We start from the raw sequence: 13,338 nt of genomic DNA, 5'->3' as shown, positions 1-13,338 counted from the left end.
AAAAAAGTTTTATGTTTTATTTTTCAGTTAAATCAATCACACACTTGCAGTTTATAAAAATATGTGTGTTTTCACTGGCGGCCATGCTTCTGATGACATAACAATAACAGTAACTTTAAACAAGCGGTGCCTATCAGAAGTCATGCATGGCACTCTGTGTTAATGCGCTGCCTCTGTCTCTGAGCCGCGTTTCAACCACGCAACCCGATATTCAGCACTTAGCATACGTCACGACAGCCGGAGCCGCAACTTTGGCGTATCGCTTCACAGCCCACACAAACTGCCTAGGATATATTCCTCTATTAAGAAAATGTTTTTAGCCACTGAGGCACAGGCATGGGTAATAGGTTTGCACTGTATTCGCAGATTTATAAGTTATTAACGAGCACCAATGCTCTGGGTTAATTGTGAGTTTACTACTCGTTCCAGCATCCACATGATAACCAAGGGAGACCTCCTGAAAACACTGGTAGAATCTGGGGACTGGAAATACTTTAACTTATTTGTCGGAAAATGTTATCAATTGTACCAGAAAAGAATTAAATATATGTTACATATGTGTGTGTGAGTGTATGCGTGTGTGTGTGTGTGTGTGTGTGTGTGTGAGAGAGAGAGAGAGAGAGAGAGAGAGAGAGAGAGAGAGAGAGGTGTCTTAGATTTTTTACCCTCAGTTAAACCAATTGCCATTCTTTATTCAACTATGATAACTATCATACACTCCTGGAAATTGAAATAAGAACACCGTGAATTCATTGTCCCAGGAAGGGGAAACTTTATTGACACATTCCTGGGGTCAGATACATCACATGATCACACTGACAGAACCACAGGCACATAGACACAGGCAACAGAGCATGCACAATGTCGGCACTAGTACAGTGTATATCCACCTTTCGCAGCAATGCAGGCTGCTATTCTCCCATGGAGACGATCGTAGAGATGCTGGATGTAGTCCTGTGGAACGGCTTGCCATGCCATTTCCACCTGGCGCCTCAGTTGGACCAGCGTTCGTGCTGGACGTGCAGACCGCGTGAGACGACGCTTCATCCAGTCCCAAACATGCTCAATGGCGGACAGATCCGGAGATCTTGCTGGCCAGGGTAGTTGACTTACACCTTCTAGAGCACGTTGGGTGGCACGGGATACATGCGGACGTGCATAGTCCTGTTGGAACAGCAAGTTCCCTTGCCGGTCTAGGAATGGTAGAACGATGGGTTCGATGACGGTTTGGATGTACCGTGCACTATTCAGTGTCCCCTCGACGATCACCAGTGGTGTACGGCCAGTGTAGGAGATCGCTCCCCACACCATGATACCGGGTGTTGGCTCTGTGTGCCTCGGTCGTATGCAGTCCTGGTTGTGGCGCTCGCCTGCACAGCGCCAAACACGCATACGACCATCATTTGCACCAAGGCAGAAGCGACTCTCATCGCTGAAGACGACACGTCTCCATTCGTCCCTCCATTCACGCCTGTCGCGACACCACTGGAGGCGGGCTGCACGATGTTGGGGCGTGAGCGGAAGACGGCCTAACGGTGTGCGGGACCGTAGCCCAACTTCATGGAGACGGTTGCGAATGGTCCTCGCCGATACCCCAGGAGCAACAGTGTCCCTAATTTGCTGGGAAGTGGCGGTGCGGTCCCCTACGGCACTGCGTAGAATCCTACGGTCTTGGCGTGCATCCGTGCGTCGCTGCGGTCCGGTCCCAGGTCGACGGGCACGTGCACCTTCCGCCGACCACTGGCGACAACATCGATGTACTGTGGAGACCTCACGCCCCACGTGTTGAGCAATTCGGCTGTACGTCCACCCGGCCTCCCGCATGCCCACTATACACTCTCGCTCAAAGTCCGTCAACTGCACATACGGTTCACGTCCACGCTGTCGCGGCATGCTACTAGTGTTAAAGACTGCGATGGAGCTCCGTATGCCACGGCAAACTGGCTGACACTGACGGCGGCGGTGCACAAATGCTGCGCAGCTAGCGCCATTCGACGGCCAACACCGCGGTTCCTGGTGTGTCCGCTGCGCCGTGCGTGTGATCATTGCTTGTACAGCCCTCTCGCAGTGTCCGGAGCAAGTATGGTGGTCTGACACACCGGTGTCAATGTGTTCTTTTTTCCATTTCCAGGAGTGTAGTTTTGGCACCCCTTCTCCCTTACACAAAGCAAGTAAATAACTGATCTGACATCTTCACTAATGTTGAATTAAGGTCATATTTAGTAATATGTATTTCATTATATTATTTTTGCTAATTCTATAACAGACTGAGCAGTCAAATAAAATAGACTTCGATTCACACCCCAGCATTGTTCTGTGCCGTACAATAATATATCAGTCCTTTGTCCAATTTAGATGGAAAGATGGCGATTCTTATCATATTCTATCGCACTATTTATAATATACAAACCTTGTTTTACACGGTTAGATATGAACATGATCTCATGTTACTGAAAACAAATTAGTAACAAATAAATGACCAGAATCCCTAGCAGAGATACGTCATCAACTTTTGCTCCAGCTAACAACGACACATGTCGTCCAGATTGAAACATAAACACTTAATACACTTAAAAACAACTATAAAACAATGGAAACAAGTAGTGGGAATAAATTTGGTTGGCAAATGGATAACCTAGTTTTAGTAACCGTATAATCTCCTGTCTGTTTCATAGTATTCTCTTGTGTTCAACAGGAGTTTTTGATTACTTGAGTCAATATTGTCGTCAAAAATTGGTACGTTTATTATGTGGTTTGTAAGTTTACTATGCATGTAACAATTGGGAGTATCACTCATGCATCAGGCGAAGTTAATGCTAATTAATTAATGTGAAGGTTGTTTTCTGTTGACCATTGAAAAATTACACTGAATATCTCTTTTCTTGCCGGCCAGGGTGGCCGGGCGGTTATAGGCGCTACAGTCTGGAACCGCGCGACCGCTACGATCGCAGGTTCGAATCCTGCCTTGGGCATGGATGTGTGTGATGTCCTTAGGTTAGTTAGGTTTAAGTAGTTCTAAGTTCTAGGGGACTGATGACCTCAGAAGTTAAGTCTCATAGTGCTCAGAGCCATTTGAACCATTTCTCTTTTCCTGTCTTTTCGAAGGATTTAGTGTTTTACCAATTACTAGAATATTACCATCAACAAAGAGCATACTTTCATCTTAAGCCTCCACGTTGGTGTCAGTCCTTTGTGCGTGTACAGTGCATCAGCTCTTATCCTGGTCATGACTGAGAACATGCTTGGTGCTTTAGTTTAGGAATAAATGGCTTTAAAGTCGGAAATTTTGTTTTCGCTACTTGTTAAAATAGATGGGGCTGTAGAAATATCCTACAAGTTTGAATGGTGAATGACCCATTCAGAGATACCAAATCTAAAAATGAGACACAATGACGCTCCTCCAATTCCAGAAATGTGGGAATAGCGTGTGATGTACAGTGAATAGTAGATAAGCTGTAGCTTCCCAGCGTCTCCTTCTCATTGTGTTAGCTCACCGACGGAAGTCAGAAGTCACCGACTAACCGATTAAATTAAGCAAGAAAAATTAAAACTTTTGACGAACATTCAAACTGTGTGCCCAAAACGTTGAACATGACAAGCTAATTTTTAAAAATAATAATAATTTCGTATACTAATAGTTTCAATATATGCAGACAGTACAAAACTGTGCCACGAAATTGAAAAGATAGTCCAATGACCATTCGGTCATTCATCAGTAAAACGATAATTACTGTTCCATGTATTTGGTTTGATTATCTGAAGCAAGCATGGAGTATGTAAGCAGCCAGAAGCTTTAAAATTATCAAATAGGATCAAAAAATAGGAAATCATGCTCCCACAGGGTCGTAACACGGGATAATAATCGAAATACCACTGTACCCCGTTCGACCTTCTCCCTCTTATTTTACGTGAACATAAGTTGTAAACCTTTTCGTGTCAAATAAAATAAAACACATTTTCATGCTACGAGAGACGAGTACGACGGTCCAATCTTTGAACCACTAGACGCAACTGTAAACCGTCTGTATCAGGACACCATAGACTAACGGGTCTATGTGGATCAAGCGCTTAGCAAACTTACCATTGCGGTTCTGCGGATCTGAAGTCCAAACGCACCCTCCATACCTGTCAGACTTAGCTGACTTACCGATAGGACAGCTAACTGCGCGTAGCAGTCCAGCCTGTGAATTCCGAGTGCGAAACTACTACGAAAATAATACTTTCTGGAAATGGTTGCTCTCGTAAGTAAACCATAGACGAATCCCGTAGAATATTCATACGTTGTTGCGGCCTAGTGTCCTCCAATTTCCTGTGTGTACACTGCTTACACCAATGCAAAATGTTCCGTCTGCGTCAATCATATTTCACAGTGCACTCACGAACGTAACTTTTGCCTCTCGCGTCGAAATTACCGAGACGCAAGACAAGTTACTTATACCAGAAGGTACAATAACGATCTCCCAGCTTTCTACTTGACAGGGGCTGACCTATTACCCATTATGGTTTTTAAGAAGTTTGGGCTTGTGTGCTGCAGAAGCATTTTTATGAAAAGTTATAAGATACCGTCTTGCTTTGAAAATCGCAAGTATCGTAAACGCAATTTGATTCTGATGGTTTTATCATTATCTTAATAGTAACAAGTTGCAGAAAAGACGATCGTACCCTTCGCACGAGTAGGCCACCAAATTTAATTATCATCAAAATATACGTCCTCTATAAGGTACAGCTATTCTCGGAATGTATTTATGAAAATATCATATCAGTTCAGAGGTTTCACATCAGTAAGAGATTTCAGAAAAGTTCTATATTGTAAGTTTTCAAGCGGTTTATGAGAAAGTCAGATGCATTACTTTGCATGTTCATTTGCTCTGTAATTACAGTAACAGTTCTGGTTCAGTGATTTTTTGTAGGGCTAAAGATTAAGATTAGCAATATTCAGGACCAACATTTTAACCTGTATCATATTGTTGTTCCCACGTACGTGCCTACACAGGCCCGACACAGGCCAGACGTGTTAGACATAGCCCTCATTAAGGGCATCCATCACATGCACACACAAACTTATGGTTGAAAACGATCTGGACTCAGATCACACACCCGCAATACTACACACGGAAGAAACACTGCAGGACACAGAATCACGCAGGATACTGAACTACAAGAGCGCGAATTGGACACTGTTCAACAAAACGCTTGAAGTCGTATTCCGGACACCCATGAAATGAACAACACGCAATAAACTGATGAGGCTGTGGAGGCGCTTACTACTGCCATCCAAGACGCAATGACTGATGTCATTCCACGCTAACCACCCACCAAAACAACAGTCGACGGCCATGTCACAGGAAATCCTGGTCCTTTTCTCAATGAGGAACCGCCTCAGGAGATACTGGCAGCGTACCAGGCGCTCATTCTACACGCATCAAAAAAAGTTTTGCATCACCTCGGTTCTGAGAGTTCCAGAACCTGGAATAGAGATCAACATAAACATCATTTCCGCCCTTTTTATCGCTCACGAAAACCACGCATTGCGTGTTGTACCACCATACAGCGAGACCTTCAGAGGTGGTGGTCCAGATTGCTGTAAACACCGGTAGCTCTAATACCCAGTAGCACGTCTTCTTGCATTGATGCATACCTGTATTCATTGTAGCATACTATCCACAAGTAAATCAAGGCGCTGTTGATCCAGATTGTCCCACAAAGGCGATTCGGCATAGATCCCTCTGAGTGGTTGGTGGGTCACGTCGTCTATAAACAGCCCTTTTCAATCTCTCCCAGGCGTGTTTGATAGCCGGCCGGGGTGGCCGAGCGGTTCTAGGCGCTACAGTCTGGAACCGCACGACCGCTACGGTCGCAGGTTCGAATCTTGCCTCGGGCATGGATGTGTGTGATGGCCTTAGGTTAGTTAGGTTTAAGTAGTTCTAGGGGACTGATGACCTCAGCAGTTAAGTCCCATAGTGCTCAGAGCCATTTGAACCATTTTTTTGCCATGTTTGATAGGGTTCATGTTTGAAGAATATGCTGGACACTCTGTTCGAGTGATGTCGTTACCCTGAAGTCATTCACAAGATGTATACGATGGGAGCGCGAATTGTCGTCCATGAAGACAAATGTCTCGCCAATATGCTGCCGATATGGTTGCACTAATGGTGCTCGCATTCACGTATCAACATTATGGCGCCTTCCATGACCACCAGCGGCGTACATCGGTCCCACATAACGCCACCCCAAAACAGGAGGGAACCTCCACCTTGCTGCACTCCCTGGACAGCGTGTCAAAGGTGTTCAGCCTGTGGGTTACATCCAAACACGTCTCCGACGAGTGTCTGGTTGAAGGCATACGTGACATTCATCGGTGAAGAGAACGTGATGCCAATCATGAGCGGTCCATTCGGCATGTTCTTGGGCCCATCTGTACCGCGCTTAATCTTGTCGTGGTTGCCAAAATGGACTTCGCCATGGACGTTGGGAGTGAAGTTGTGCATCATGCAGCCTATTGCGCACAGTTTGAGTCTTAATACGACATCCCGTGGCCGCACGAAAAGCATTATTCGACATGGTGGCGTTGCTGTCCGGGTTCTTCCGAGCCATAATCCGTGGGAGGTGGTCATCCACTGCTATATTAGGCCTTGGGCGGCCTGAGCGAGGCATGTTATCGATAGTTCCCGGCTCTCTGTATCTCCTCCATGTCCGAACAACATCATTTTGGTTCATTCCGAGACGCCTGGACACTTACCTTGTTGAGATCCCTTCCTGGCAGAAAGTAAGAATGCGAACACGATTGAACCGCGTTATTGACGTCTAGGTATGGTTGAACTACAGACAACAGGAGCCGTGGTATCTCCTTCCTGGTGGAATGGCTGGAATTGATCGGCTGTCGGACTCCCTCCGCCTAATAGGCGCTGCTCCTGCATGGTTTTTTACATCTTTGGGCTAGTTTAGTGACCTCTCTGAACAGTCAAAGGGACTGTATCTGTGACACAATACCCACAGTCAACGTCGATTTTCAGGAGTTCAGGGTACCGGGGTGAATCAAAACTTTTTTTGATGTGTGCATAAACTGCGCGCCGGTCAGAGTGGCCGTGCGTTTCTAGGCGCTACAGTCTGGAACCGCGAGACCGCTACGGTCGCAGGTTCGAATCCTGCCATGGGCATGAATGTGTGTGATGTCCTTAGGTTAGTTAGGTTTACGTAGTTCTAAGTTCTAGGGGACTGATGACCTCAGAAGTTGAGTGCCATAGTGTTCAAAGCCATTTGAGCCATAAACTGCGCATTAACAGACTCCAGGGTATAATACGGGAAAAAATACAAACATTTAGAAACGAACAATGGGGACAGAAACTCGCAGAGGTAGATACCACACGTCCTGGCATGTGGAAGGTATCCAGACACTTCGCCAGAGACAAACATTACATTCCCACTCTACAAGGACCAGATGGCCCAGCTTACTCCACGACGGAGAAGGCAGAGATTATGAACACAACACTTGCAGCGTCTTTCATACCGAATCTGGCTACTTCAGATCCAGTATTCACACGTGAAACGGGCCAGGAGGTTACACGATTTGTAGCCCAGCCTTCGCGCGACGAAATCAGACGCACTAGTATAAATGAAATTACATGGGCTATCAAGCAAACCAATGCTAGGAAAGCCCCTGGTCCATTCAAAACTGTGTCCTCCAGGAGTTCACGGAGAGAGCCGTAGAATACCTCGCACACATAACGAATGCCATCCTTAAACACCAACACTTCCCTGACTTCTGGAAGGCGGCCAAGGTCCTGATGTTCAGGAACCCAGGGAAAGACCACTTCCTCCCACAAAATTACCGACCCATCAATCTACTGTGCTCGCTCAGTAAGATTGTTGAGAAGGTAATACTAAAACGCATCACTAGGCACTACATCGCCAATGACACCCTAAGAACGGAGCAGTTCGGCTTGAGGAATCACCACTCAACAACACAACAACTCCTCCGCGTAGTCGACTATAAATACACGGCTACAACATGAACAAAGCCACAGGGGCCTTGTTCCTGCACACCGAATAAGCTTTAGACCGTCTTTGGGCCAATGGCTTTATACGCAAAATAAGCGAAGCTGGGTTTCCGGACGGACTCGTGCGCCTCGTACACTCATATCTCACAAACAGATGTTGTGACACTGGCGTGCAGGGCGAACAATCGACACAACACGGTATCGAAACTGGAGTATCCCGGACAAGCATGCTGGCCCCATATTATTAAACCTGTACATTAACGACTTCCCAGCAACACAAAACACGACGTTATCCATCTACGCGTATGACACAGCCATCTTTGCGAAAGATTGGAAACCGTCGAACATTAATTCACGAATACAGACGGCACTCAGAACTGCCGAGCCTTGGTTGGAACGATGGTGTATTAAAGTTGACGTCGACAAATGCGAAGCAGTTCTGTTCACACGCAGACCGAAACTTCTGCGCAAACATCAACGCTGTAGACGGCTAACACTACATACACGCCCAAAACGTTTCCGAGAGAAAGTCTGATATCTCGGTGTCTGGCTGGACCGGAAACTTACATGGGCGGACCACATCGAATACGTTGCCAACAGAGCGCGTGCGAGTGTTACAACTCTACTGAATGCTCAACAGGGTAAGTGCACTGAATAAGAGGGTGTCGAGGTCCATTAACATGATACTCATTAGACCTCTGATGACGTACGCAGCTCCCGTCTGGGGATATGCAGCTCCTACACGCCTGCGCCGCTTGCAGATCATACAGAACAAAGTGTTACGCATCATTAGCAACGCTCCAAGCTATACACGCACCATGGATCCTCACAATGAATACCGCCCTGAAACCCTCGAGGAAGTATTCAAAAAACACGCCACACTAATATACAGGATTTCGAGACACTCGAACATTCCTTTCATCCTTATTCTGGGAAACTACCATCGCCGAGCGGTTCTAGGTGCTACAGTCTGGAACCGCGCGACCGCTACGGTCGCAGGTTCGAATCCTGCCTTGGACATGGATGTGTGTGATGTCCTCAGGTTAGTTAGGTTTACGTACTTCTAAGTTCTAGGGGACTGATGACCTCAGAAGTTAAGTCCTATAGTGCTCAGAGCCATTTGAACCATTTTTGAAACTACTGTCACAACCATATGTGGAAGCATAAGCGGCCAAAGACACTACTAGCTATGGCATAACCACCTATGGCAAGCTAACATACACCAACAAGCGACAAACGACGGCAAGCCCCTGCATATGAGCAGCCATGACTGGATATGCCCGTTGCTATTAAAGCCGACCAACAGGCTACAGCAGGGAAACCGACGAGCTCGCACACTGACGCACAAACAAATTGCCAACATCACCCTACACCATGCATCTGATATATGACCTATCGGACACAAAACGATGATGAACCTAACAGCTCCAGATATTCTGACGCTGACGGAGGGATCAACACCGGCACCTAGCGGCAGCCGCCGTGTAACAACACCGCACAACGTCACAGGTATCGACTTGCATGATACCCACTACTAACAAAGACTACCATTGCAAAAACTGTCGCAGAATGCAAGACATCCGCTACTGCTCTTACTACCCGACCTAACTATCGCAGAGGTTTCTTCCCTCGGCTCTTGCCTTGGCACTTTTTTCGCTCTGCCCTTCAAAACGCCACCCTTCGTTCGACTTTCGATCCAAAGTATCTCCAGATGAGCGTGTATTAATGGTTAACTTTAACCAGACGTAAGAAAACATCTTGGCCACCGAGATCGAGCTTCATGAATCCCATCGAACATATATGGGAGATAATTGAGAGGTCATTACGTGCACAAATTCCTGCACCGGCAACACTTTCGCAATTATGGACAGCTACATAGGCAGCATGGCTCAGTATTTCTGCAGGGGACTTCCAACAACTTGTTGAGTCCTTGCCATGTCGAGAGGCTGCTCTACGCTGGGCAAAAGGAGGTCCGACACTATATTTGAAGGTATCCTATGACTTCTGCCAACTCAGTACAATTCGGTGAAAGTTTTCTAAGGTAATCTTAGCTACTGCAGATTTTCCGGAGTAGTGTAGGCGAAGCTCTTTTCATGTTCTTCTCTGAGTAGTTCCACAGCGCGCGTTGTTCGCCTGAGATAAAACAGCACTCACTAACCGGATGTTCTGTTAAACGTAGACGTTCTGAGACCTATCTCTTCTTACACTGGTCTCAAGGCCTGAAGGTCGAATGAAGGAACCTAACCTTACCTGAAACGAAACCACACGTCTGCATAAATGCAAACTTCTGTCCCCGCTCGTCGTCGGTGTTCTTACTGCAAGTCTTGTTGAGTTCGTATGATTTGTTAGGTGATCCTTGTAACCGTTGTTTGTCAAGGCGTTGCGTAAGTGAGTCAGCTGACGGTGCGTATCATCGGCATCCGATTTATTCTTCGCACGATGGCTACATGTGCTCATACATGGAACACTTCAAATATGGGGTGCAGTGACGTCACAGTTAGCATTCATTATTTAAGGAGGTTTCGTCCGCCTAACGGAAGGTATTCCACCTTCACACTGTCAAAGGAATACGTGGTGCAAATCTCACGCCACCTGATCAATTTATTCAGTTATGTATGCACGAGTCACATTAATGTGACCACCTGTCAAAAGCCTGGATAACCACTTTTCGCTGCGCGGACCACAGCTGGACGTGCATGATGAAAGTCAATGAGTTTCTGGAAGGTGCAGACAGAAATGTGAAGCCATGCCGGCTCCAACGTTGTAGTTAGCTGCGCTAGGTTTCTTGGTTGAGGATCCGTGGCGCAGACAGTCCGATCGCGGTGGTCCACGGATTCTAGATTGAGTATTAAGGTTTTAACCCTAGGGGTTTGTTGACGAGGTGAATGCGGTAAACTCATTATGGTGCTGTTCGACCCACGAGCGAGCTCTGCAAGCTGTGAGACTCGTTGCACTGTTCCGCTAGCATCGAGCCGAGGAAAAACGAAGCGGAAGGACGGATGCATACATTACGGATCCATTGTGCCCTCCATAATGGCGAGATCACCAAGGAAATGCCCTTCTGACTTCAGGGTGATTGCTTTCAGACGTTTCAAACCATAGACGCCAACAGCCGTGCACTCGATGCAGCACATAACGTGATTCATCTGAAAAGGCCACCTGTCGCCACCCAGTGGCGTCCAGTTGCTCTGCTGACGTGAAAATTGCAGCCTTCGTCGACGATGAACATCTGTTAGGATGGGTGCATGAGCCTGGCACCTGCTGCTCTGGCCCATAAGCAGCAAGAATGTCAGATCAAACACCTTTCGGCCGTCTAATTTCCAACCTGTTATTTTATTATGCTACCAGTTTAGGCGATTTAGCGCTCCACCTTCAGACACGCTGGCCGACGTCTAGGAAGATATCGGCCTCCGTTCCGGTCAAAACAGGGGCCAGCATTGAATGACTGGTATCCGTAGATTTCTGCTTGATATAGCGATCTCTCCATGTGTATCAATCAGAAATCTATAGGTACCAGTCTTTGCTTTACACACCCTTCTCTGATTAGTGTTGCCACCTGCCGTCTGGAAATGGTTATTGCGGTTGTCACATTAACGTGGCTGGACTGAGGATAGTATATAGTCCGATAGTTATTGACTTTAACATCTGCTTAAGGTCGAAATCATTTCGCTTGAATAAGGTAGAAAAGCTGATATTTCATTAGTTAAATATGTAAATACAGAAATCTGTGTAGTCAAAGGCGACACTGTGGTCCATTAAAAAAAATGTTAGTTCATCATTAAAGAAAACGATGGTTCTGGCGATGGGGTTTATTGTGTAAATGAGTAATAACATTCTTTCGTTTATTTTAGCGGAAAATCAGTATCCAATATCCATGTGAATAACTTTCCCTCATTTTCAGTTCATTCGCTACAAATGAGTATTGATTCATTTTTTCCAACATGCAAAAACGATGGTGCGAAGGACATAAATGGCTATTTTAATGATGATTCTGACACATAAAAAGTGCATATATAGATTGTAAACGATTTGTTAACGTAGTTTGTGTTATATCGAGAAAGAATCGCCGGAAATGTTCTTTATAAGCAATTTAGGAACCATTAAAACTGTGTGACGGACCTAGATTCCAACTCGGGATCTTTGACTTTCGCGGATAAGTGCTCAAAGTTCGCAGGAGAGCTTCTGTAAGGTTTGGAAGGTAGGAGACGAGATACTGGCAGAAGTATAGCTGTGAGGAGTGGGCGTGAGTCGTGCATGGGTTGCTCAGTTAGTAGAGCACTTACCCGGGAAAGTCAAAGGTCCCGAGTTCGAGTTTCGGTCCGGCACACAGTTTTAATCTGCCAGGAAGATTCATACCAGCGCACCCTACGCTGCAGAGTGAATATCTCATTCTGGAATTTAGGAACCCTTCGTCAAAAGGCTTTGTGATGAAAGAAACTTTTGAAAATGAGAATTATTTTGCGTTAATAAGTTTTTCTGTCTGCGCAAGCGAAAATGTGTTGTGCAGAATGAAAGCGAACGGAGGAAAGTAAATGAATGTACTCCGTCAGACTAAAAAATTTCGTGTCTGGATTAATAAAAGCAGAGAAATGTTAAGAAGGTAGTTTTAATGGTTCAGGTGCTCTACATAGTCTCCCCCGACTTGAAAGCAACGCACAGAACGTCCATACAACCCTGTGCAAGTGTCAGAAAAGTCCTTTGGATGTTGTTCAGCTAGCAAGTTACGAGCTTCCAAGCGTGTGAATTTCAGCATTTTGTCGTTCTGTGATAGGTTTACACTGATAACACCATATCACATTACCCATAGTGATGTTTTTTCCCAGAAAAGAACTGTCTACTTTTTGCATGTCAATAAAGTGGCGATCGACGTCCAAACGTCATTATTTTTTATCGGGAGTCAAGTATGCAGGACAAACGTTGCACAACCTTTTCTCTTCTTCAGTACACCCTGTAGAATATCTTGAACGCATGATCTAGAGATGCTCCATTGCGGTTTGTGACGCAATACCCTTGACATACTAAGCCGTACACTCAGTAAACATCGCCTGCTCACAACTAACTGGTGCAACCAACATCCATTATTTAGAGATTTAGTTCAAGCTACCACCGTAGTGACTGCACTGACTTCGCTTACAAGTCAGGGATAAAATCTGTCTCGGAACTTTTTACGGCCAACTGTACATAATAATGGGTGTGAACTGATTCGTGTTGGTACTGAAAACAAATGTCTTTAGAGAGTGTATGTGACAAGCCGTTATAAAGATCTCTCATACAGGATGTAGCTAAATGCCCTTTACAGACCTCGAGGACGCGTTGCTCACATCAAAACAAGAAAAAATTA

Source organism: Schistocerca piceifrons, chromosome 3 (genome assembly GCF_021461385.2).
Source record: "Schistocerca piceifrons isolate TAMUIC-IGC-003096 chromosome 3, iqSchPice1.1, whole genome shotgun sequence".
Classification (NCBI taxonomy): Eukaryota; Metazoa; Arthropoda; class Insecta; order Orthoptera; family Acrididae; genus Schistocerca; species Schistocerca piceifrons.
The sequence above is the reverse complement of the archived record's forward strand: the minus strand, read 5'-3'. Positions refer to the sequence as shown.